Source organism: Mesoplodon densirostris, chromosome 7, assembly GCF_025265405.1.
Source record: "Mesoplodon densirostris isolate mMesDen1 chromosome 7, mMesDen1 primary haplotype, whole genome shotgun sequence".
NCBI classification, from domain to species: Eukaryota; Metazoa; Chordata; class Mammalia; order Artiodactyla; family Ziphiidae; genus Mesoplodon; species Mesoplodon densirostris.
In genome coordinates, this window is record NC_082667.1 from 2,567,378 (window position 1) to 2,593,478 (window position 26,101).

The 26,101-nt window shown below is 41.3% G+C and overlaps 1 protein-coding gene across 3 annotated transcripts in view; it reads left to right on the forward strand.

The window, feature by feature from the left end:
- Positions 1 to 26,101, forward strand: part of KCNQ1 (potassium voltage-gated channel subfamily Q member 1) — a 348,523-nt gene that overhangs the window by 136,679 nt on the left and 185,743 nt on the right. The gene's annotated exons all lie outside the window — the stretch shown is intronic.

The window sequence follows — 26,101 nt, forward strand, 5'->3', positions numbered from 1 at the left end:
ATAAGATCACCTCCCCAGTGGACCACGCTGCCGCGTAGAGTACTCAGCTTCTCATTGGGTCCCTGACACCAGAACAGACGAGGTCATTAAGCAGAGTTCCACATAGCCCATGTCCCACCGCCTCATTCAATAATAGTAGTTATGTAATAGTTCAGTGCTCCACTCTTAATAATTGACAAAACAAGATAGAAAGTCAAAGGGTATAAAAATCTTGATTAAAAAACTTGAACTATTATTTTACTGTTGAATTGTCTATTATGGTTGAATTGTCTATTTCTTTCATCAGTTCTGTCATTTTTTGTTTCATGTATTTTAGGACTGTTGTTAGTTGCATATATAATTTTTATTTCTTTATAATTTTTAGTTTTATCTTATAATTTTAATTTCTTCCTGATGAGTTGACCCTTTTATCATTATAAATTCCTCATTGTCTCCAGGAATATAGTTTATTTTAAAATATATTGTGTGATATTTAGTATAGCCACTCCAGCTTTCTTGTGTTTAGTGTTTACATGTCATCTTTTTTCATCCTTTTTCTTTGAATCTATTTGTGTCTTTGAATATGTAATTTATATATTGTAGGCAACATATACTTGGTTCTTGTTCTAGGCAGTCTGGCAATCTCTGCTTCTTTAGTGAGGGTTTAATTCACTTATAGTTAACATAATTATTGACATGGTAGGATTTACATCTGCCATTTGCTATTAATTTTGTATGTCTCATATCTCTTCTCATTTTGTTCTTTTCTTCCTCCTTTACTGCGTTCTGTTGTATTAATAGGTATGTTTTAGTGTGCCATTCTTTGTTAGTTTCTGTTTCCTATTTACAAAGTTATTTTCCTATTAGTATAATCTGGGGATTACAGTAAGCATCTTAATTGAAAACAGTGTGCTTCAGGTTAATGCTAAATTATCTCTTCATATAATATTTTTCTTCCCTTTTATCACCTTCCAGGGACTTTAATTATGCATACACTGTCACTCTTAATGGTATCCAGCAAGCTTCAGAGGCTTTGTTCAGTTTTCTTCATCCTTTTATATTCTTCAGAATGAATCATCTTTATGGATGTATCTTCAAGTTTATTGATTCTTTCTTCTGCCAGTTCAGGTCTGCTGTTTAGCCCCCCTAGTTTTTCATCTAAGGTGTGCTTTCAACTCCAGAATTTCTACTTGGTTTACTTTATAATCCATGTCTCTTTATTGATATTCTACATTGATGAGTCACTGTCATCATACTTCCCCTTCATTCATTGACTGTTGTTTTTTTAGTTCTTCAAACAGATTTGCAAAAGCTGCTTTGAAGTCTTGGCCTAAGAAGGCTCTCTCAGGGATCCTTGCTATTGACTGCTCTTTATTTCTGTTTAAGGGTTACACTCCTTGCTTCTTTGCATGTCTCAAAAATTTTGGTTAAAAATTGATCATTTTATGTAACATAGGAATTCTGTGTTCCCATTCTTCCCCCTAACCAGGGGTGATTGTTGTTGCTAGGTTTTTTGTTTGTTGACTTGTTTATTCCTTGCCTGCACTATTTGTGTAGTCTGTGTGTCATGCAGCATATAGCCACTGATGTCTCTGCTCAGTTTTTGTTTTTGTTTTTTAATTCTTATTTTTGTTTTTAAGCCTGGCTTCCTTGGTGTCACCCCTGGATCTGCATAGCCTAGTGGTGAGGCTGATTGGTCAGTTTTGTTGAAACATCTTGAGCCAATGAGGCTTCTACCATTTGCTGAGGTGATCTTTGTATGAGTTGAGATATTCATTCAAATTCAGGTAGTTTACAAGTCTTCCTGGCTTTTACTTTCTACTTGCACAGGGTTTCACAGTCAGCCAAGGATACATGATAACAAGGGTTCTCTCTGGTCTCTCTTAAGAGGATGTGCAGCCTTCCAGATTTCAGGGATCCCTTCAAAAATTTTTTTCTGGTCTATTGCTTGTCCCAACCAATACTGCAGACTTCAGTAGCTGTGATGTTGGCCTTGCCCAATTATTTTCCACTGAGATCACTACTGTTTGACAATAATGCAAGGATTTTTCCATGGAGCTCCAAATCAAGTTATCTCTCTTTGTTGGCACTGAGACTGAAAGTTCTTAAGGTTACTGTGCCACTGAGCTTGGGTGGGGAGATGGGAGCAGCCCCAAGTTAAACTGCCATAGACCCTGCTGTCCCTACCAAGGTTTAGTAGTTTTTTCTTGAATAAACACCTTTCAATTTGTTATATGCCTTTGGGTAACTTCTGGAGTTCTTAAATGACTGGGGTTTTTTTTTTTTTTTTTTTGTCCAATTTTGTCATTGCTCTCTAGGGAGAAGTTTTGTCAAGGTCCTCATTCCACCATTCCAGAGGCATCCCACACCTTGTTGATTTAATTTTGTTTTTTGTATACGTAGAACATTAATTTACTTCCAAAGTCAAAAGTATACAAAAAGGTCTACTGAGAGAAATGTCCTTTCTTCCCATACCCCTCCCATCCTAATTCTCCCCACCTCTTGTTGGTAACCAATTTCAATGTTCTCTGGTTACCAGTAGTGTGTGATTGCGTGTGTGTTATCAAACATATGTCATAGTTTTCTCATTTCCTCTTCTTTATTACAAAAAAATGTGGTCTTCTGTATATGCTCTTTTTTACTTCGCTTTTGTCGCCTAGCAGTATCTCCTAGAAATCACTCAATCTCCATTCATACAGAGCTTTCTCTTCCTTTCTTATAGTTGCCTGATATTCCTTGGTGTGTACGTAGTACAGTCTTTTCAACCAATCTCTTATACTTGTATGCGTAGGTAGTTTCTGGATAGCAGCTATGCTCATCATTCTGTGGTCAGCACTCTGGTTAGCCTCTAATATTTTGTAATTGCAAATAATGGTGCACTGAATAATCTTCTACATATTTTTCCATATTATTGGAGGTGTATCCTTAAGGTAATTTCCTAGAGGTGGGATTGTCAGGTTGAAATATAAATACACATGTAGTTTTGTTAAATATTGCCAAATTCCCCTCTACAAGGCCGGTGCCATTTCGATTTCACACCAGCAGTGTGAGACTGTTCCCACACAGTCTCACTAAAGGAGTATGTTATCAAGATTTTGAATTTTTGTGGGATCTGATAGATAAAAAATGGTATCTCAATTTAGATTTAGCTTGCATTTTTCTTTTTACGAGTGAAATTGCAATCTTTTCATAAGTTTAAGGGCCATTTTTATATACCATTTCCTGAAATATCTGTTTATATCTTTTGCTTATTTTTCTATAGTCGTCTTGGTTCTTTACTCCCTACATTTTAAAAAATTTTGTGTATATCATGGCCATTAGCCTTCTGTTGCAAAGATTTCCTTCCATTTTTGTCATTGTCTTTTGATTAAGATTTTTTTCTATGCTAAAGGTTTAGTAAATCTGTAGTCAAATTTATTTATCTTCTCATTACATCTAGCTTTTTAGTCACAGTTGGGAAACCTTATTCCTATGCTTAGTTTGTAGAGGAATTCACTCTTCTAGTATTTGTGTAGTTTTATCAAGGAAGTGTCCATCCATTTGTATTTTCATAAGAGTTTAGTTAACAATGGATGATGAATTCCTGGAGGTAATCATGTTTCTTCTCAAACCTATTAATATGGGGAAATACTTAGGATTTCTGCATCAGCATTCATAAATAATATTGGCCTTTTTATGTTCTATTTTTATCAGGTTTATATATCAGTGTTACATTTGCTTATAAAGTATATTTGGAAGGTTTCCTTCATTTTCTGTGCTCTGAAACAATATATGCAAAATTTGGACTCTGTTCTCTAAAGGATTTTGGTAGAATTCTCCTGTGAAATCTAATGGATATCACACTTTCTTATAGGGTAGTTCCTTAATAAAACTTTCTGTTTATTTTTTGGAAATTATTTCTACTTCTATTCTACTGAGATCAATTTTAGATGAATTGTGTTTTCTATTTCTACTGAGATCAATTTTAGATGAATTGTGTTTTGCAAGGAAATTATCCATTTCATCTGGGTTTTACAAATATTTTGCATGTAATTGTACCAAGTAGTCTGTTATGATATTTATGAATTTATGAATTTCCTCCACAACAATAGTTACTTTCTCTTGTTACTTCTTCTGCATATTTGTGCTCTCTTTTCTCCTTAATTAAAGTAAATAGTAGTTTGACTATTTTTTTAACCAGGATTTTTATTTTATTAATTTGGTTTACTATTTTACTGGTTTCTGCCTCATGAATTTCTGCTTTTGTCTTTGCTATTTTCTTCTTTGTGCTTTCTTTTGATTTACTGTAGGATTTTTTTTTTAGCTTTTTGAATGGGTAATTTGTGTATTTTTATTGATCTGTGTATTCAGACTTATAAATGTGTGCTGAAGAAGGAATATTCTCTATTGCTGTGGTATCCTGTTCCATATATATACAAAAGACCTGGCTTATGAATTATGTTCTTCAGATCCCTTATATCCTTGCTTTATTTATCCATCCACTTGGTCTGTCATATGAAAGTAGAATGTGACTCTTGCATTATTAATGTATTTGTATTTTCCCTGCATATCTAGTAGTTTCTGTTTTATGCAGGTGGTATTTATTGCATAGTTATTCATAATTGTTGTAACTTCATTATGAAATGTGGCTTTTAGCATTATAAAGGATCCTTATTTGTCCCATTTAAGCTTTTTTAACATTAATTATACTTTTTCAGCATGCCAGAATCATAACCCATTTTCTTGGTGTTTACATTTATCTGGTGAATCTTATCCATTCCTGCATTTTTCAGCATTTTAATCACTGAATTTTAGATGTCTGATTTTTAAAAATTGCATGGAGTTGATTTTACTTTATAAGCCAATTTGAATATATTTTTCTTTTGAAAAGCATGTTTTTAACTCTCATTTATTAATATAACTGATAACTTTGATCTCAGTTCCTTTTATATTATCACATATTGCAATTATTGCCTGTATTATGACATACTGACTTTGTTGCTCTGTGTGTCTGCCTTGCTTTTTCATAAATTATTTGGGTATTTAAGGATGTTTATACTTTTTTTTTTTTTTTTTTTACTAATGGTTCCCTTTGTATTACTAATCTTGGTTTAATCCCCCTTTTTCTTTCTTTACGCTATTTGGTATGCCACATGGATTCCTATCTATTAGATGTATAAGTCAGTTTTATACACTACATCTAATACATACTTACTATATATACACTGTTTCATTATCTCTTCCTTTTCCTCCCAGATTTGTATTCTTTCTATTTATTTGTATTCTTTCTATTCTTTCTATTTTTTGCAGGGACATATGATGTTCTTGTATTATTATTCAGCCATGACTCTCTCCAGGTCTTCATCTAGTTCTATAACTAAATATATAGAATGTTTACCATCAGTTCTTTTGCCAGAGTTTTTCCAGTCTCATCATGGTTGGATGAAGCCTATCCTCTAAGCCTTGCTTAGCAAGGGCTCATGTGTACAATATTTTGTACATATGTAAAACTGTTTTTCTATCACCTTGATGCATGAAGTTCAGCTTGACTGGATATAAAATCCTTGGCTTGTGGTACTTCCTTAAGTTTCTTGAAAATTCTGCTCCACTTCGTATATTGTTTTTGTTAAGTCTGTTGCCTTTGTTATTGCGTCTTTTGCTTGGAGGCCCTAAGGATTTCTTCTCTATTTTTAAAGTCTAATAGTTTTACCAGGAAGTGTCTCAGAGTTTATTGTTGAGGTCAGTTTCCTTGGTACCCACGTGGGTCCTTTCAACGTGTTAGATTTTATCGTATTTATAGAATTTTTAACATATGCCTTTAAATATTATTTCTACTGTTTTTCTTTTCTTCTTCAGAGACTTGAGTTATATGCACATTGGACCTCCTTTGCCTATCTTCCACTTCAACCGTGGTCACTCTGATGCTATTTCTGTCTTTCTCTCATTTTAATTATCTTAGCTGTTTTCATGCTTTTCATCTATTTCTATCTTTAGTTCAGTCACCTCTTGTCATTTCTTATTTTTATTTATTTTTATCCATTTCTGTTTTTAAGTGATCTTATTACTGATTCAGGTATGTTTTCATATCCCAAAAGTTGAAAATATTTATTTTGGTTGGGAATGTTATTTATAGTCTTCTTCAGCTTTATGGTTAGATTTTGGAGGAGACTTTTATAAGCAGAAAAGTTTTTATTCTCATTTTCTGATTTTTTTTTCTCACAGTAGTATTATATGAATGTAGTCTGCTTACTTATATTCCCATGTACTTAGTGGTCAGAGTTCCTAGTTCAAAAATGCCATCTTCTTTCAGGCTTGTCCTCTTTTAGGCAGTTGCATTTCCAGATACTGCTGTCCTGGGGTATGTGTGTGAGGTAACTTCCATGTCTTGCTTTTCTTTAATTCCTGCAGGAGTCTCTTTCACTTCTCGCTCTTATTTCCTTCTTTACCTTCATGGTCATGCCACTTCTCTATTTACCTGAGCCTCCCCAAGATGTGATTCTCTGAGACTGCCACTTCTAACCAGTCACTTCAAAGCCCTTCCTTGTTGCTGTTGCTATGAACTGCCTATTTCTGTCCTGCATTCTCCATTTTGACACCTAATGCTGGACTTTGTTTTCCTGGGGGTAACTGTGTCTGTGCTTCTTTGAAGTCTTCTGTGGCCCCTATTTTTCCTTAATGAGGTGAAATCCACATAACATAATTAATCATTTTAAAGTCAAACAATTCAGTGGCATTTAGCACATAATCCAAGGTCGTAAAGATTTACCTCTGTGTTTTCTTCTAGGGAGTGTGTGGTTTTAGCTTTTATATTTAGGTGGCTGATCCATTTTGAGATAATTTTTATATGGTATGGGGTATGTGTCCAACTTCATTCTTTTTCCTGTGTCCAGTTGTCCCAGCACCATTTGTTGAAGAGCCTGTTCTTTTACCATCAAATGGAATTGGTACCCTTTACTGAATATCAGTTGACTATATATGAGGTTTTATTTCTAGGTTCTCTATTTTATTCCATTGGGCTAAATGTCTACCCATATGCCAGTACCACATTATTTTGATTAATATAGCCATGTGTATGTTTTGAATTTGGGAAGTGTGAGTCTTCTAAGTTTGTTCTTTTTCAATAATTTTTAAGCTATACTAGGCCCCTTACCCTCCATAAACATTTTAGGATCAATTTTTTCCTTTCTGCAAAAAAGACCATTAGAATTTTGATAGGGATTGCATTCAGTCTGTGGATCACTGGATAACATTGCCATCTTCACAATATTAAGTTTTCCAATCCATGAACATAGGATGTTGTTCTATTTATTTAGGTCTTTAATTTCTATTAGTTTTGTAGTATTTGGCATAGAAGTCTTTCACCTCTTTGTTAAATTTATTCCTAGGTACTTTACTCTTCCTGATGCTAATGTAAATGGAATTTTTAAAAAATTTCCTTCTCGAATTGTTCATTGCTGGTGTATAGATACACCAATGATTTCTGTGTGTTGACCACATGTCCTGCAAGTTTTCTGAATTTGTTTATTCTAATAAGTTGGGTTTTTTTTTTTTCTTTTGTGGATTCTTTGGGATTTTCTATGTAGGATCATATCTGTGAATAAAAATAATTTTACTTCTTCCTTTCCAATTTGGATGCTTTTTATTTATTTTTTGCCTAATTGCTATGGCTAAAACTTCTAGTACACTGTTGAAAAGCAGTGGTAAAAATGGGCATCCTTTGGTTCCTGGTTTTAGGGGAAAAGTTTTTAGTCTTTTCACCATTATTATGTTAGTTACAGGTTTTTCGTAAATGCTCTTTATCATGTTGAGAAAGATCCCTTCTTTTCCTAATTTTGTGAGAATTTTTATCTTGAAAGGTTGTTGGATTTTGTCAAATGCTTTTTCTGTGTCAACTGAGATAATTCTATTACTCTGATGTATTACTTTGATTTTTCTTATGTTGAACCAGCCTCCCATTCCTGAGATAAATCCTACTTACTCATGGTATATAATTCTTCTAATATGCTGCTGGATTTGGTTTACTAGTATTTTCCTCTGGGTTTTTTGTTTGTTTGTTTTTGCATCTATAAGGGATATTGGTATCTAGCTTTCTTGTGGTGTATTTGTGTGATTTTGGTATCAGAGTAATATTCATCTCATAGGATATGTTGCAGTGTTCCCTCCCTTCTGTTTTTTTGTTAGAGTTTGAGGGACTGGTGTTAATTCTTCTTTACATGTTTGGTATCATTCACCAGTGAAGCCCTCAGGTCCTAGACTTCTCTTTACTATGAGATCTTTGATTACTGAGGGATTCATACTTTTTTTTTTTTTTTTTTTTTTTTTTTGTGGTACGCGGGCCTTTCACTGTTGTGGCCTCTCCCGTTGTGCAGCACAGGCTCCGGACGCGCAGGCTCAGTGGCCATGGCTCACGGGCCTAGCCACTCTGCAGCATGTGGGATCTTCCCGGACTGGGGCATGAACCTGTGTCCCCTGCATCGGCTGGCAGACTCTCAACCACTGTGCCACTAGGGAAGCCCAGTGATTCATACTTTTTACTTGTTATAAGTCGGTTCAGAATTTCTGTTTCTTCTTGAGTCAGTTTTGTAGTTCATGTGTTGCTAAGATTTTGTTCATTTCATCTTGGTTATCTAATTTTTTGGAGTACAATTGTTCATAGTATTCTAATTCTTTTTATTTCTGTAAGGTCAATTGTAATGTCCCCACTTTCGTTTATGTTTTTATTTGCATCTTCTCTTGTTTCTTCTTAGTCATTCTAGCTAAGCATTTGTCAACTTTGTTGATCTTTTCAAAAATAACCAACTTTTTGTTTAGTTGACTCTTGTTTTTCTATTCATTTTCCACTCTCACATTTATTATTTTCTTCTTTCCGCTAACTTTGGGTTTAGTTTACTTTTCTTTTTATAGTTCCTTAGGCTGTAAAGTTAGGTTATTGAAATTCTTTCTTCTTTCTGTATGTAGGAATTCATAGCTATATTTTTCTCCTTGAGCACTGCTTTTATTGCATCCCATAGGCTTTGGTATGTTGTGTTTTCATTTTTATTCATCTCAAAATATTTTCTAATTTCCCTTGTGATGTCTTCTTTGACTCATTAGTTTTTAACGAGTGTGTTGTTTAATTTTCACATATTTGTTAATTTTCTAGTTTTCCTTCTATTATTGATTTCTAGCCACACTCCATTTTGGTTAGAGAAGATACTTGGTATGATTTTAATTTTTAAAATTTTACTGAGACTGCTTTGAAGCCTAACATGTGATCTATCCTGGAGAATATTCCATGTGCACTTGAGAAGAATGTATTCTGCTGTCATTGGGTGGAGTGTTCTACATAAGTTTGTTAGGTCTCCTTGGTTCATAGTGTTGTTCAAGTCTTCTATTTCTTTACTGATCTTCTGTCTGGTTGTTCTATCTGTTATTGAGTGTTAGGTATTGACGTCTCCAGCTATCATTGTAGAACTGCCTATTTCTCCCTCCAGTTCTGTCAATGTTTGTTTCATGTACTTTGGGGCTCTGTTGTTTGATGTGTACACGTTTATAATTGTTACATCTTGATGAACTGACTTCCTTCCTCAGTACAAAAAGTCAACTCCTATACAGTTCCATCCCCCTCATGTTGTTATTGTCAGAAATTATACCTTTATACATTGTATTCCCAATAACATAGATGTATAGATATTGTTTTATGTATTTGTCTTTTAAGTCATATAAGAAATAAAGAGGAAGTATAAACTAAGGATATGATAACACTGGCTTCTATGTTTACCTATGTGGTTACCTTTTCTGGAATTCTTTACTCCTTTGTATGGGTTTGAGTTACTTTCTAGTGTCCTTTCATTTCAGCCTAAAGGACTCTCTTTACCACTTTTTGTAGGGCAAGTCGACTAGCAAGGAACTCCCTTAGCATTTGTTTATCTCAGAACATATTAATTTCTCCTTCACTGTTGAAATAATTTTGCTAGATATAAAATTCTTAACTCGGGACTTCCCTGGTAGTCCAGTGGTTAAGACTTCGCCTTCCAGTGCAGGGGGTGTGGGTTCGATCCCTGGTCGGGGAGCTAAGATCCCACATGCCTCGTGGCCATAAAACCAAAACAGAAGCAGTATTGTAACAAATTCAGTAAAGACTTTAAAAATAGTCCACATCAAAAAAAAAATCTTTTAAAAAAATTCTTAACTCAGTTTTTGATATTTGTTTTCCTCTTTAAGCACTTTAAAAATTTTATCCCATTCCCTTCTGGCCTCCATGCTTTCTAATGAGAAATCTGCTGTTAATCTTACCGACTACCCCTGTATGTGATGAGGCACTTCTCTCACTCCTTTCACAATTCTGTCGTTATCTTTCAACAGTTCGATTATGATTTGTTTCTTGGAGTTCACTGAGCTTCTTGGAGGTTTAGATTCATTGTCTTCCATCGAATTTGAGAAGTTAGCTATTATTTCTTCAAATATTCTTCCTTCCCCTCCCTGTCTCACCTCTCCTTCTGGGATTCCCATTATGGATATGTTGTTATGCTTGATGATATGCCACAGGTCCCAGAGGGTCTGTTCATTTTTCCTTCCGCTCCTCAGACTGGATAATATAGATTGACCTATCTTCAAGTTCCCTGATTTTTCTTCAGCTCAAATATGCTAATGAAACCCTCTAGTAAGTGTTTCACATCAATTGTTATACTTTTCCAGAATTTAATTCCTTTTTATAATTTCTCTTTATTGACATTCTCTATTCATTCATGCATCATTCCTTTAGTTCTTTGTCTACGAGTTCCTTCATTTCTTTGAACATAGTTAAGAAAGTTGATTTAAACTCTTTATCTAGTAAGCTCAGTGTCTGTACTTCCTCAGAGATGGTTTCTGTTAAATTTCTTCTGTGAATGAGCCATACTTTCTTGTTTCTTCACATATTTCATAATTTTTGGTTGAAAACTGGCTATTTTGGATATTATATATAGTAACCCTAGACAGTAGATTCTTTCCCCTTCTCAGGATTTTTTTTTCTTGCTATGAGCTGTAACTGTTTAGTGACTTGTATTTTTTTGACATCTGTATTCTTTGCCATGTGTGGTTTCTAAAGCCACTGTTCCGCTTGTGTTCAGCTGGTGTTTTGACAGAGACTTCCTTGAGTGCCAGGAGTCAAGAGAGGGAGAGGAAGGAAAAAAGTGAAAGAACTCTCCCGGCTTTTGCAGCTTAGCTATGTGCTGGGGCAATCCTTCAAGATTTGGCCAGGCTGTTTACAACTCTGCCTCCGCCTTCACTTCCTGTTTGAGGTGGGCACAGAGATCAGTCAGAAGTGAAAGCTTAATGTGTTCTCAGGACTTTTCTGAGCATGCATCCTGCCCTGGGCACGCTCTTGACTTTCTCAAGTTTTCAGTGTTACACAGGTGCCTTAGAATGGCCTGATTTCTCAAAGACACTCTTTCCCCAGCTTTTCCTCCCAGGCTTTCAGTGCTCTATTGTGTGCCTTAACGGTAATCTTTTCCCCAGGTGGCTGTGATTTGTTTGGCTCCCTTACAGTGTTTTCAAGGAATGTCCACCATTTTCATTTGAGAGTTCCCTTGTAGAGGAAGCAAGGGCAATCACCTTCAGGCAGCCTCCAGACAGTACAGAACAGACACATTGTTTGAGCACAAGATCTGCCCTACTCCCTCCAGAACGAGGGATCAGGGTCCCATACTGGGAGTGTGGGCAGCCATCTTCAAGACTGCTAGTGAGTGGGGGACGGGGTGTTGCAAAGACAAGTAAAAATGCCACAGAGCTTTCCTATCCTTTTTAGATTGCCTGTTTCACGGTCGGGTGTTCACTTGGGTGCCATAAACCTCTGACTGCTTTCTAGAGTTTTGACAAAGTTGACTCTGACGTATTTTACTTCATTTCTCAACGTTTCTGTGAAGGGAAGGCTCCTCAGAGGTACCGACTCCTCCATTTTTGCTGAGGTCCCTCGCTTTCCTAATGTGTTTGGACTGGGCATTTTAAGCCTCATCTCCTGACTTTTCATCTAGAGGCCTGCAGTGATGGGCAGGTGGCTATAGTGCTGTTGGACTTTGGTTCATTTCTCCATTCACAGGTAATTTTGAAGGCCACAGTACTCTGTTTCCTAGTGCTGCTAAAGGCATGGGTCATGTATGGTTTTATTTGCGCACTCCTTGTTGGTTTTATGCTTTGCGGGGGAGGACAAGTATGGAGATTTGGAACCAGACGGAAGGGGAGCGACACGCTGTTGTTCCCTAAACTGCCTGGAAACCTTTTAAAATTATGCCTTTTTCTAAGCGCCTATGTCTAATCCATCAGCAGGCCTTGTCAACTTTCTGGACTTTGCCTGCTCCTGCCTTCTCTGCAGCCACCTCCCTGGTCAGAGCTGCTTCCACTTCTCTGCCTGGGTTGTTCCCCTCCCCTCCTCACCGATCTGCTTCCGCTCCTGCCTCCTCTCCTCCGTTCTCCACACGGCAGCCCAAGGGAGTTCTTTAGAGTAGACCTTGCTGCTCTCCTACTGAAAGCGCGCCAGCAGCTTCCCGTCGCACGGTCGTGGGTCAATTTCCCTGGATCTTGAGCCCACCCTGGGAATCCGTGTTGCAAGTCGCTTGTTGAGGGAGAGCTCTATGGTGGGCAGCTGGGAAGCTGCAGAGAACACTCCTCAGAGTTGTTCCACCAGCTGCTCAAGGAGCTTAGGGTGTTTATCTCTCACTGCCGAGAGCTGCCTCTCAGGGGGTTCGTTCTGCGTCACTTTTGGCCTGCCCTGTGTGTGGCTCAGCAGGCCCCCGAGGTCAGAGATAGCGCTCGGGAAAGCATCTGGCAGGATTGCATTAAGAAGCCTTTGGTGCTTATGGAACGTGAGTGCTGAGGGTACATGGGTGGGGCCCCTGTGCTGCCTCTGTGTCCTTGAGAGCAGGGATCATGTGTTCTTTACCTCTGTGTCCCTGATGCCTGCCATACGGCAGGGTCTCCGAGATTTGCTAAGCTGTCTGACCCAGCTGGGGTCTCGGGTCTCCCACAGCCAGTTAACACCAGCCATGTAGCCCTCTGCTCTCTGCAAAACGCTGCTTCCTCAGTAGGCGCCGTCCTCGTTTCTCCACGTTTTTTTCTGATTATTGGAAATTTCCTCATGTTCAACCCACTAGGAGGCCAGCAGTATTGGAGTGGGGACTCCGGGGCCACACCAGACAGAAGCCACCATGTCTCTCCCTGAAGTGGTGTTTGCGCAAACTCGGTGGGGGTGGTGTCAGAGCTGAGAGTCCCCTGCAGGGCCCCTTGCCCTCTCCTTGCCTCCCGGTGTGCTCCTGCAGCCAGCAGGGACCGGGTGGGGGAGCCAGGCTGAGCTGATTATTTTTGACATCAGTTGTTAACATAATTTTGATGTTAAGCCTCCCCCCGCCCCCAGCTCTGGGGTGGCTCTGACTGTGTCCAGGCTCCGGCTTGGGGAGCCATGGGGAGCCTCTCAGCCCCGGATCTGGCCTGGCTGGGAGGCGGCCTGGGAAGGGACCTGTGTTTCTCAAGCCCGCGCCCTCGGGGCCTGGGGGTGGGGCCCAAGCAGATGTCTGGATTTGGTAGCCAGGGCCTGGAGCCGGATGCTGAGAACGAGGCCTGCAACTCATTTCCCCATTAAACATTCTGAGAACATCTGCACCGGTTTCCAAGGCTTCTCCCTCACTAATTGCTTTGATTATTGTGTGAAGTTAAGAACTGGCACATTTCCGCGGTGTTGTGATGAAGGTGAAAAGATCGCTCTTAATTAGATTAAAAACATTTTTTTCTTCCTCTGTAATTTTGCCTTGAAAATCAAGGCCATTTTTTTGTTTGTTTGTTTTCTTCATCCAAAGACCTCCAGAAACTTTCCTCCCCACCTCTCCAGAGGTTTCTTGGGAATGTCCTGTGAGCTCAACTCTTGGAGAAGACAGTGCTTAACCCAGATTCCATTGTATATTAACGTTTCCCGGGGCTGCTCTTGCTGCCGGGAACCGTCCCCTGGAACTGTGTCTTAGGAAACCTGGACGGTGACTTCCCGGAGCATGGAGACCCCGGAGGGTCGACCGAGTTGTGTGGGTGGCTGCGTTGCTCCCCTTCCGTTTCCTGTGCTCACTCGGGGTTGACCCTGTCCTGGCTCTGTTGCTGCCTGTCCTCCTCAGCGCCCCCGCTCTTTGGACCCCGCCTTTGGTCCCGCAGAACCATTTCCGTTCCCTCTCAGACTTGTGTGTGCTGAGGCCTGTGAGCCCTGTGGTGAGGGGCAGCGCTGGGGGCAGGGGTCCTCGGTGCCCTCATCTCTGGGAGTGTAGAAAGCCCAGCGTCCTCCCCAGGGTTGGTCAGGATTCCCAAGGTCACCTTTGACTCTGTCCACATCACCGTCGCGCTCATGTCCAATCCACGCTGCATGCCCTTGACTGGATGTGAGACCCAGCACGTTCCACAGTTTGCTTTCAGCAACCTTACAGCAGCGTCACAGCAGTAGAGAGCCAGCCTCCAGCTTCAGGCAGCCACTTTCTGAGAGCTCCCTGGGCCGTTACAGAGGTAGCTTCCTCCCCTTTTGTCTTGTACCCCCCCAAGGCACCGTGCAGGACGTGAGAGTAACTCAGCTCCTGTGTGACTCTGAACCCTCAGACCCATCCCCTTGGGCTCATGCCTCACCCCCAAGTTTGTCACACACATTCTTGAAGATTCTCTTGGTAACAAATGATGGAACCCCAACTCAATCTAGCTGTAGCACAAAAGGGACATTTTTTGGCTCACACAACTGGACCCAGCTGTTTCAGACACAGCTGGACCCCGGGGCTGGGATGATCCCGTTTGCTTGCTCTCACTCTCCCCCTTTTGTGCTCTCCGCCCACCCGCCTTGTTCCCTCTTCTGCTCCCCCTCCCTCTCCCCATTGCCCCTGGGATGGCTGTGTCCTCAGGCAGCCACCAGCTTAGCAAACCCAGCAGAAAGAGGCCATCTCTTTCCCCATCATATTTGCCAGAGTCTGGGGCCAGGCTCTCATTGGTCCCAGCAGGGGGATCAGCCATCCTGAGACCTGCCTTTGTGCCTCTGAAGGCCAAGGCCTGGGCCCCAGGCCCTCTCTGGGGATGGCTAGTGAGTACCTGAATCCTGCAGCCTTGGGAGTAGGGAAAGAGAAGCCCCCCCAAGGAAGATTCAGGAAACTGTTCCCAGAAGCCAGGCCTAGCTGCTGGATAGGCAAAAACAACAGGTGTCCACTCAAGCAAGGTGTTTTCCTAAGCGGAACTGGGTGCCAGCTGTGAATCTGCCTTTCCACTCCACTCTTTGCCCTGTTCCTGGCCGCTCTTGTGGGAATGGCTTTTACACTCTCTGTCCGTGTCCCTTACGTCTCGCCTCTGAGTGGCGACGCGGCACTGCTGGCTCGTGGCCTGTGAGCCGGGCATGGGCAGCTGGCACAGACCTGGGGCCGAGGCTCAGCAATGTCACGCAGGGTCTGGCTGCAGCTGTCCGGATGCCCTGGGGAGGGGGTTCTCGTTCACAGTGCAGGATCTGCAGGGCTTTGGCAAATCCGCCAAGAGGGGGTGGATTTGGGGGGTGGGGGCGAGGCAGGTGGGTGGGAAGGGGCTTTGACTTGGGGCAGCTTGGAAGGGGCAGCTTCTGTTCATCCCTGTGGAGAGAGCTGGCTTGGGGAGCACGCCTGTGCCAGGCCCCGGAGGGCTACGGGCGAGGTGGGAGGCGAGGTCCCTGTGCCTAGGAACATGCACAGCCCTGCGGTCCAGGCACACATGAGCCCTGCACCCAGCCAGAGGAGGGGACAACCTCTAGAGCCTTGGAAAGCTTTGTGAAGGATCTGGGTTGCACCTGGGAGATTAGGCAGGATTCTAATCAGTCCCCAGCAGGAGGGCTACGTGAGGACCCAGACACCAGGGGGACTCTCCTGGGGGCAGAGGGCAGTGGGGATGGGCTGGGGCCCTACAGCAAGTTTGACTTGGTTCTGAAGTCCTGGCCTAGTCTGTGTGACCCGGAGCATGAGTTTTAGCCTTGTGAACCTGTTTGCTTGTCTAGAAGTGGGAATCAAAGCTGCCATCCCACAGAGTTGCTGTGAAAATGAAATGAGGTCATGACTGAAGCAGAAAATGGGGAAATGGGAATTCCCTTCATGCATCTTGTGGAAGCCAAGTGTATCCCAGTGTTGGGGATAAGCTGCACTTGCTGTGAACGTGAGGGACCGGAACAGGCAGGGGGCAGGGGCTGGATGGAAAGTCAAAAGAAGTGAGACCAAGGTACTCCTGGGAGCAGGTTTTGGGGACGTTTGTGGTAGGAGAGGGCTCTGTTCAGGCACGTGAGCAGTTCCAGGCCAGGTGGAAAGACAAAGGATGCTCCGACATACTCTGATGTCACTCCAGGATGAGATGTGCAGGACCGTGGGATGGAGCAAGGCACAGATATGGGAGACTTCCACAAAACATTGTTTCCTGACTTGAGAAAGTACCATCCAAGATAGAACACAATAAGGAAGGAAATGAAAATCATCCAGTCTCTTCACCTAAAGACAAACAGTTAATATTTTGATCAATTTCCTTCCAGTCTTTTTTCTGTGCCCATATTTTCAAATCACCCTATTAAGCAGGGCCACTGGCTGGAAGGAAAAGTGCTGCGCTGTTTGGTTCCTGTTCTCTGGAGAGAGGGTGAGACTTGGCAGCCGGTGTCGCCAGCTGTGGTAGTCGCCACGCCAGAGGCTGCGTTCGCCATCCCAGACCTCCCATTTTCCTAGAAAACAAAATTGTTTTGTTCTGCCCTGAAAACTTAGGCCCAGATTCTGGCCTTGACAAGGCAAAGGCAGCCAAGGAATTAAAGCATTGACAACTGGGATTGTCTTATGAAAGTGTGACTTCATTGTCGCCAGGATGCAGTGCTCTTTTTCCCAAGGTCTGGCACTCCAGATGGCTCACCTAGTGTAGCTCCGGTGCCCTCCTCGGGGCCTGGGTGTCCAGATGAGTTGCCCTGATGAGTCCACCATGGGCTCGGCCCGCTCTGCAGTTGTGAGGCGAGGGCTGTGGGTTTTTTCACGTCTTTGTAGAACACCCATCTCCGTCTCCTTGAAGTTGGGGATGACAAGCCAGGTCTCTTGGGACACAGCACTTAGCACAGAGCTTTACCTGAAGGGGCAGCGTGCCACTGTGTCTGCCAAGGATTCACATCTACCCCCAGCCCCTGCCACACTCCCTGTACCTTCTTGCAAGGGCCTGACCAGGCTGTGACTGCAGGTGGGTAACGGGGAGGGTCTGCAGCCTTGACTGCTGCCTGCCTGCAGTGGAGGAGGCATACCCCACAGTCTCTGACACAGAAGCTGGGCAAAGCAGTGCCATTCCTGTTGAATTGGAAAACCAACCTGTGGAGCCCCTCTCTTTGCCCCTTGCTGCGGGGACCCTCTGTGCTGTTCTCAGGATTAAACCAAACATCACACATTCTTTTCTGGCAGGTGCAGGCCCCACCTGCTCCCAGCAGTCAACTGATGTGCACACTTTAATTTCCTAAAACACCAGGGCTCGGCCTTTGTCAGGGGTCAGGTGGCTCACCCTTGGCCCTGGGGCTTTGGAGATGGCACTTGTCATCTCGGATGTTTGGAAAGCAGTCCCACTTTCCAGCCACTGCTCTGCTGTTCCTTCCTTCTGTATACAAGTGATGCAGATGTAGAAATATGTATTTGTGCTCGTTTTTCCTTTCCTTTTTTTTTTTTGAAAGAATATTTGAATCCTGGATGAAGTTCTAACTCTGTCACTTGACGACTGAATAATATAACCCAGGGTACTTGAATCTCAGCCCCGAATCTCTAAAATGGGGGCTGTAAATGTTCCCGCCAGGTCCCAGACCTGAGAGCCTTTGAACGCACATGCATTCTTCAAGACTTACCCGTCACTTTCCTGTGCTCTCCGAGAATGTCACGGGCAAACAGCCCTTCACTCGGAGCCCTTCTCCAGGGTGTGACTAAGTAATGTCTGTGCGGTTTCCTGCTGGAAGCCTGCCCTCGCCCCCATGGGCTGTGAGCTCCCTGAGTTTATTTACATCTCTCTGATTGCTACTCAGGCACAACACCTTTCCACATGTTCATCGGCCATTTGGATTCCTCTTTTGCGATGTGCTTGTTTGTCTGTTGCCCCATTTTTCATTAAGTTGCTAACATCTGTCTTATGGATATGTAGGAATTCTTTATAGTTTGTGGATACTCTTCTTCTGTGGTTGTCTTTTTACTCTTAAATGTGTTGTTTGATGATTAGGACTCAGTTTTAATGTAGTTAAATTAATCAGTCTTTTCCTTTACGGTTACTGCTTACATTTTAGAAAATCCTTCCAAACCCTGAGGTCATGAATATATTCTTTTAGATTCAGTTAGAAAGGCTTTATAGTTTTACTTCTCTTCATTAGTCTTCAGTTGCCTGGAATGCCAAGAATGAAATGTTGATGTATGGTGTGAGGTAAGGGTCCAGGTCAACCTTCGTCCCATGTGGACAGCCAGCTACCCCTGAACTTCCTCCTCCCACTATGTGCAGGCCACCTCTTATACACAGCAAGCATCCAGATGTGTGGGGGCTACTTCTGGACAGTCAACCCTGCCCCCTTGGGCTGTTTGTCTCTTTCTGCATTAGCACCACACCACCTTAATGACTACTACTTTGTAAGAGGTACCGATGTCTGGTAGAGCAAGTTCTCCTACCTTGTTGCTGTTCAAGAATTTTGTTGATTCTTGGCTTTTTGCACTTCCAGAGCAATTTTAGAATCAGCTTGCCAAGGTTCCAACACAGAAACCGTGGGATTTTTATTAAGATTTGGGGAGAATCTTTTCACTATTGAGTCTTCTAGTCAATGGAACAAAAGCTATTTCTCCATTATTTATGTCTTCTTGAATGTTGCTTGTTAAGGTTTTATAATTTCTCCTTAGAGTTCTTGTATGTCCTTAATTACGTACTAAAAATTTTTTGTACTACTGTATACAGGCTTTTTTTTTTTTTTTACAGAAGAGACAAAAATAGTACAGCTTTTTTTTGTACTCTCACCAGCTTCCCCTAATGTTAGCATCTTATATAACCATGGTACAGTTATCAAAACTAAGAAATTAACATTCAGCAGCACTAGTAGTTAAGCTACAGTTTAGTTAATTTATCTGGATTTTCCCAGTTTAACTACTAATGTCCTTTTTCTGTCCGAGGATCCATCATTGCATTTAGTCAGGTCGGCTTAGTCTCCTCTGATCCATGGAGGCAAATCGTGGTCCCTCCTTGTTCCTCATGACGTTGACACTTTTTTTTTTTTTTTTTTTCGGCACACGGGCCTCTCACTGTTGTGGCCTCTCCTGTTACGGAGCACAGGCTCTGGACGTGCAGGCTCAGCGGCCATGGCTCATGAGCCCAGCCGCTCTGCAGCATGTGGGATCCTCCCGGACCGGGGCACTAACCCGTGTCCCCTGCAGTGGCAGGCGGACTCCCAACAACTGCGCCACCAGGGAAGCCCCGACCTTGACACTTCTGAGGAATACTAGTCAGGCGTCAGTGTCCCTCGGTTTGGGTTTGTCACTATTTTCTCAGGATTAGACTGGTGTTATGGGTTTGGGGGGAAGAATGCCACAGAAGTGAGGTGCTTTTCTCATTGCACCATATCAGGGTACATGACATCAACATGGTTTGTCACTGGTAGTGTTAACCTTGACCCACTTGGTTAAGGTGGTGTCAGCCAGCCTTATTTAGTATTTTTCCCTTTCCACAGTCTAGTCATGAGAAGGGGTCAGCAAGTCCTGCCCACACCCAAGGGGAGGGTTGTTACGGTCTACCTCCTGCATGAGAGAATATCAAAGCATTGGTGAACATATGTTAAAACCACCACAGCAATGAATAAATATTTGAGAGGAGATACTTTGAAGTTTCTCCTTAAAGTTTCACCTACTAATTCTAGCATTCATCCCTGGATCTTGCCTGTAGCAAATATCACTGTGGTGTTCTAATGGTGGTTTTTTCCCTCAGTCTTTCTACATTTATTATCTGGAATTCTTCTATAAGGAAGATTTATCCCTCTCTTCCAATTATCTGTTGATCTATATCAGTATGGACTCAGGAATATTTTTTTTTTGAGCTATAATCTAATACTATTATTTTGTGTAATATTCTTTTTCTTTTCCTGTTGAAATCTTTTTTTTTAACATCTTCTTTGGAGTATAATAGCTTCACAGTGGTGTGTTAGGTTCTGCTGTAATAACAAAGTAAATCAGCTATACATACACATATATCCCCATATCCCCTCCCTCTTGCGTCTCCCTCCCACACTCCCTATCCTACCCCTCTAGGTGGTCACAAAGCACCGAGCTGATCTCCCTGTGCCATGAGGCTGCTTCCCACTAGCTAGCTATTTTACATTTGGTAGTGTATATATGTCCATGCCACTCTCTCACTGCATCCCAGCTTACCCTTCCCCCTCCCCGTGTCCTCAAGTCCATTCTCTGCATCTGTGTCTTTATTCCTGTCCTGCTCCTAGGTTCTTTAGAACCTTTTTTTTTTTTTTTTAGATTCCATATATATATGTGTTACCATACGGTATTTGTTTTTCTCTTTCTGACTTACTTCACTCTGTATGACAGTCTCTAGGTCCATCCACCTCACTACAAATAGCTCAATTTCGTTTCTTTTTATGCCTGTGTAACATTCCATTGTATATATGTGCCACATCTTCTTTATCCATTCATCTGTCGATGGACACTTAGGTTGCTTCCATGCCCTGGCTATTACAAATAGAGCTGCAATGAACATTGTGGTACATGACTCTTATTGAATTATGGTTTTCTCAGGGTACATGCCCAGTAGTGGGATTGGTGGGTCATATGGTGGTTCCGTTTTTAGTTTTTTAAGGAACCTCCATACTGCTCTCCATAGTGGCTGTATCAATTTACATTCCCACCACCAGTGCAAGAGGGTTCCCTTTTCTCCACACCCTCTCCAGCATTTATCGTTTGTAGATTTTTTGATGATGGCCATTCTGACTGGTGTGAGGTGATACCTCATTGTAGTTTTGATTTGTATTTCTCTAATGATCAGTGATGTTGAGCATCCTTTCATGTGTTTGTTGGCAATCTGTGTATCTTCTTTGGGGAAATGTCTATTTAGGTCTTCTGCTCATTTTTGGATTGGATTGTTTGTTTTTTTGATATTTTGCTGCATGAGCTGCTTGTATATTTTGGAGATTAATTCTTTGTCAGTTGCTTTGTTTGCAAATATTTTCTCCCATTCTGAGGGTTGTCTTTTTGTCTTGTTTATGGTTTCCTTTGCTGTGCAGAAGCTTTTAAGTTTCATTAGGTCCCATTTGTTTATTTTTTGTTTTATTTCCATTTCTCCAGGAGGTGGGTCAAAAAGGATCTTGCTGTGATTTATGCCATGGAGTGTTCTGCCTATGTTTTCCTCTGAGAGTTTTATAGTGTCTGGCCTTACATTTAGGTCTTTAATCCATTTTGAGTTTACTTTGTGTATGGTGTTAGGGAGTGTTCTAATTTCATTCTTTTACATGTAGCTGTCCAGTTTTCCCAGCACCACTTACTGAAGAGGCTGTCTTTTCTCCATTGTATATTCTTGCCTCCTTTATCAAAAACAAGGTGACCGTAGGTGCATGGGTTCATCTCTAGGCTTTCTATCCTGTTCCATTGATCTGTATTTCTGTTTTTGTGCCAGTACCATACTGTCTTGATTACCGTAGCTTTGTAGTATAGTCTGAAGTCAGGGAGCCTGATTCCTCCAGCTCTGTTTTCCTTTTTCTCAAGATTGCTTTGGCTATTCGGAGTCTTTTGTGTTTCCATACAAATTGTGAAATTTTTTGTTCTAGTTCTGTGGAAAATGCCATTGGTAGTTTGATAGGGATTGCATTGAATCTGTAGATTGCTTTGGGTAGTATAGTCATTTTCACAATGTTGATTCTTCCAATCCAAGAACATGGAATATCTCTCCATCTGTTTGTATCATCCTTAATTTCTTTCATCATCTTATAGTTTTCTGCATACAGGTCTTTTGTCTCCTTGGTAGGTTTATTCCTAGGTATTTTATTCTTTCTGTTGCAGTGGTAAATGGGAGTGTTTCCTTAATCTCTCTTTCAGATTTTTCATCATAGTGTATAGGAATGCAAGAGATTTCTGTGCATTAATTTGTATCCTGCTACTTGACCAGATTCATTGATTAGGTCTAGTAGTTTCCTGGTAGCATCTTTAGGATTCTCTATGTATAGTATCATGTCATCTGCAAACAGTGACAGCTTTACTTCTTTTCCGACTTGGATTCCTTTTATTTCCTTTTCTTCTCTGACTACTGTGGCTAAATCTTCCAAAACTATGTTGAATAGTGGTGAGAGTGGGCAACCTGGTCTTGTTCCTGATCTTAGTGGAAATGGTTTCAGTTTTTCACCACTGAGAACGATGTTGGCTGTGGGTTTGTCATATATGGCCCTTATTATGTTGAGGTAAGTTCCCTCTGTGCCTACTTTCTGGAGGGTTTTTGTCATAAATGGGTGTTGACTTTTGTCAAAAGTTTTTTCATCTATTGAGATGATCATATGGTTTTTCTCCGTCATTAATATGGTTTATATCACATTGATTGATTTGCATATATTGAAGAATCCTTGCATTCCTGGGATAAACCCTACTTGATCATGGTATATGATCCTTTTAATGTGCTGTTGGATTCTGTTTGCTAGTGTTTTGTTGAGGATTTTTGCATCTATGTTCATCAGTGATATTGGCCTGTAGTTTTCTTTCTTTGTGACATCCTTGCCTGGTTTTGGTATCAGGGTGATGGTGGCCTCGTAGAATGAGTTTGGGAGTGTTCCTCTGCTATATTTTGGAAGAGTTTGAGAAGGATGGGTGTTAGCTCTTCTCTAAATGTTTGATAGGATTCTGTATAATATTTTTAATATTATTTATTTTGTTGCTCAAATTGTTCTAGCTTTGGTCACTGGATTGAGAGTTCTTTTGGGTTAGTTCCTGTGTCCGTTTGATATGCCCTCATCCTTTTCATTTATTTATTTTTGAGCATTTCTTTTCTTTCTAACACTAGACAATACTTCAGGCTTATCTTATATTTCCACTGCCCTCGCCCTAGAATCACCATTCTATTGGAGAGCCCTGGTTCCTTTTACTGGAGAATGGGATTTAGAAACCAGGATCTGGGCACTAGGTGCTCATTGCTCCACAGTTGGTCACTGCTTCTAGGGCCTCTCAGTGGACAGAGCTAGGAAATGTATGTACGTGAATAAACCAAGTGTACACGTATATCTGTATTTATTTGTGTCTATGTTAAACTAAATGTAAGTTCATACTGATATTTCTGACCACAGGGTTTGTTCACCACCCCCCAACTCTGTTACTTTTTTTCTGACATTGAGAATCCTGGCTCCCATTATCTATAATTATTTACTTATTTAACTCAAGTGTACCTGTAGTACCCCTATGAGAAACAAACTTACCAACTAGAATACTGTGTTTATGACATTTTTTTTTTTACTTTAAACATATCCAATCAAAAGGTTGTTTCCCAAGACTTCATAGGCCAGCTGCTTCTTCCCCTCTCCTTTTAGTGCTATGTTATGTATTCGTAATACAGAATTCACTCGTGACAGCATGCTTTCCATCCTGGATCCTCCAACAGGCTTATTTTGGCGGGGAGAGGGGGTTGCATATAGTAAAATTTACTCTTGGAGATGTACAGTTCTATGGGTTTTGACAAATGCCTGGAGTCATGTACCTACCACCACAACATCATACAGAGAAGTTCCATAGCCCTAAAAATTCCATTGTGCAACTCTTTTGAAGTCAAGTACTCCCCCTCCTCTAAACACTAGCAGCCATTGATCTGTTTTATGTCCCTGTAGTTTTGCCTTTTCCAGAATGTCATATAAATGGAATCATATAATATGTAGCCTTTTGCATCTGGCTTCTTTCACTGCTTAGCAAAATGCATTTGCGATTCATCTATGTCGTTGCATGCGTGAACCACTAGTTCATTTCTTTGATTGCTGGATGGAATTCCATTGTATGGATGTACCACAGTTTATCCATTCACCTACTGAAGTGCATCTTAGTTGTTTCCAGGTTTTGGCATCTGTAAGCAAAATTGCTATACACATTTATGTACAGGTTTTTCTGAATGTAAATTTTCAGTTCACTTGGGTAAATAACTGGGACAGGGACCAATGGGTCACAAGATAAATGTATGTTTAACTTTATGAGAAACCACCAAACCCTCTTCCAACATGGCTGCACCATTTTGCATTCCCACCAGCAACATGTGAAAGTTCTAGTTGGTCTGCATCTTCATGAGCATATGGCATTGTCAGGCTTCGATTTCTCTTTTCTTAATGTAAAGTGAAAAGTAAGGCTCTAACCTTATTCTTTGCCAAATATCCAAAACTGACACCATTTAAAAATTTTAGTCATTCTAACATGGGTATAATGGTAGCTCATTGTGGATTTAATTTGCATTTCCCTAACAACTACTCGTATTGATTGAATTGAGCATCTTTTCATGAGCTTATTAGTAATCCATTTTTAAAACTGGGTTTTTAGCTTTCTTGTCAAGTTGCCACAGTTCCTTACATATTCTGGATAAAAGTCCTTGACCAGAGAAGTGACATGTAAACATTTCCTCCAAGTCTATGACTTGTCTTTTCATTCCCTTAGCAGTGTCTTTTACAGAGCAAATGCTTTTAATTTTGATAAAGTCCAGTTTTTCATTTTTTTTTTCTGCTCACAGAGCTTTTGGTATCATACTTCAACACTCAGTGCCAAATCCAGAGACTTGCTCCTATGTCTTCTTGAAGAGATTTTATAGTTTGTGTTTCATTTTAGTTTTTTCAGTAAGACTGCATACAATACCTTTACATTTTCATTTTCTGATTGTTGATGATCTCCTACAATGTGAGGTGTAAGTGCTAAATGTATTAAAATTTATACACACTCATACATTTGTATTTAGAAGATGGTTGTACTACTTTGGGGTGGGGAATCGTTTCTTTTTCAAAAAGCAAAAGATAGGTATCGCTTCAAAATCATTAAAAACTTTCTGTGATAAAACAACCATAATTAAGGTAAAAACACCAAAGATAGACTGGGGAAGATACTTGTGCCTCATATGCAAAGGGTTAGTTATCTCTAGCATAGAAAAAAAATTCCTACAAATTGACGAACAGAAGTGAGCAAAGGATATGAACAGATAATTCCACAAGAGGAAAACCAAATAGCCTCCGAGCCACAATGGGCATCCAGCATAGAAGGAAAAGCACCATGCCCATCTTCATCTACATTTGATGGGCCCAGCAAAGGCTGCCAAAGGTCAGTGCGGGCATGGATGTGGAGAAGGTGGCATGCGCACACACGACTGCTGGAGCCTAATTGATATGACTTCTTGGGAAAACAATCCAGCAACGCCTATTAAACTTACCAAGGAAACACCCTCACCCCTGCCTCAATATGTCAGGTTTTCATAAAGATGGATGGGTGCATTATCATTGTCATAAAGTAGTGGCTTAAAGCTAATGGAACCGAATGTCCATCACACATGGAATGGTTGAGTTAACTGTGGTAGATCTAAGCTACAGACTGTTACGCAACTACTAAAATAAGACTTAGATCCATGTCTAAATACCTGTAGAAAAATGAGATGGGCATGTTGCAGTGACAGGAACAAAGTGACAAGAACAGAGCCGTCACGTGTGTATAAATGCAAGTCCCACCAGGTGTCAGCTGCTCTGATGAGCAGAGGGATGAGCTAGGAATCTAGTTGGTGGTTAACGCTGATGACCTCGGGGGAGAAAGGCCTTCATGAATCTTTGAGTCGTGTCCCTTTTTACAAGTAATTTGTTATTTTACAATAAAAACTTTAAATGGAAAAATAAAAAAGGTCCAGATTGAAAATCAGGGGGCTGGTAATTATTCTTAGTCAGCCCTGAGCACTAGCATCCAATCACTGTGGGTGGGCCCAAGAATCTGAATGCTAACACCAGCCGTCGGGGTGGTTCCTGTGCCTCCCTCAGGGTGCGGGTAGTGGATGCAAGGGGCCAGGAGCTCTGTGGCTGCCCCTTCCTCCCCGGCTTGCGACACTCTGTGAGCAGGAACCCTACCACCCTGGGTCTTCACTGATGCATCAAAAGCCATCCAGCCACGTGACAGTGACAGCATGGTGATGAGAGTCAGTGTCTTACCAAACC